We start from the raw sequence: 1,486 nt of genomic DNA on the forward strand, positions 1-1,486 counted from the left end.
TGATATGCACTGACACACAACAATCACCAAGGACCAAAAGGAATAAACCTAAACCCCGTGATATGGGTGAAGGCGGTCCGAGACAACTGAAGGGTATTTAATAGTTCGAGGGGGAAAGGAGGAGTAAGACGCCGTAGGGTAGTCCGTAGGAAGACCTAGAAAAATAAAACAAAACCTTGATGCCTGAAACAAACACTAATGGACGCTCCAGAGTATTTATCTCTGAAAAGTCGCAAACAAAGTCGCAAATCACGGAACTGAGTGTAGGTTCGGGCCCACGGGAGTAGAAAACGCTAAAGGGACTTGTTTAATTTTTATTTCACTATGTGAGACGCACCGGAGCTAATTGAATCGATGGCGGAGCTAATTCACTCGACGAGTCAGGCCTATTGGCAAAGCTAAGATCGGTTATAATTCGCTAAGTTCGACGCTTTCGAACTTCTCGGGTCGCTGAGATCGTAACGCTAATTCTCTGAGATGGTGAAGTCGAAACTTGTTTTTCTGTATGCTACTTTGTACAATTTATACTACAGGAATGGCTTTGCGACCGTTCGGAGATAAATAACAAATAAACGCCGCTACCCACAGGATTGCTCAGCACTTTCCTCCGCTATACCATATACCATACGACTCTCTTGCGCTCCCACTTGCTCTTTCCAGCCCCTATAGGTCGCCTCGACGCTTCGCCACCTGACCCAAGCGGTCCCATCACTCCGTGCGACACGCCGGTCACGTGTTAATTACCTCCGGCCGTTTGCTGACTGATGCTGACCTTATGGTGACTTGTATGCGTCCGCACCTTCGGTATCTTGACGGAAATGAGGGGGAGTGAGTGCTGGAGGGTGGGCATGAGGAAGACCCCCTCGATAGAAGTGTCCGCGGGTCCCGGAGCTAATGCAGCTAGAAGTCGCATTGGTTAAGTCACTCCGGAGCTTCGGTGCGCGGAGATAAATCGCGGAATGGGTCCGAGTACGCCTCGAGGATGTTGGGAAGTCCGGAGCTAAATAGAAAAAGTCTTTTAGAGCCCATAGAAGCCTAGAGGCGTGCGAGCGCTGTGTCGAATAAGCTCCGGGGCGCTTGTATGATGTGCTGAATCCGCGTTTTCGGGGGTCAGACGATCCTGAGGCTTATCACCGGACAAAGGTCCAATTTTGTTCATAGTGTTGCCTTGCAAAACAAATGAAAGTTCAATGAACAGTGCTGAACAAAGATCATATCCTGTGTCACAATCAGATTTTTGCGCACTCAAAAGTAGTATTATTCTAATTCGTTTCACTGACTGTGCAATGGACAATCATGAAAAAAGTTTGATCTTTGACCAGTTATTTTCAGAGTTTTGTGCATGCTCAATATGGGTGATGTACCCAGTGAAAGCACGACCAACCAACGCCGAATCGGGTTATAAAGTCATGTGATCTTCGGAGATGCCGCGCTGTCTCACGCTCCAGCCCGGACGTCCAAAAGTGGAAGTCCTATTAGATATATC

Source organism: Gloeophyllum trabeum (assembly GCF_000344685.1).
Source record: "Gloeophyllum trabeum ATCC 11539 unplaced genomic scaffold GLOTRscaffold_00017, whole genome shotgun sequence".
In the NCBI taxonomy this organism is placed as follows: domain Eukaryota; kingdom Fungi; phylum Basidiomycota; class Agaricomycetes; order Gloeophyllales; family Gloeophyllaceae; genus Gloeophyllum; species Gloeophyllum trabeum.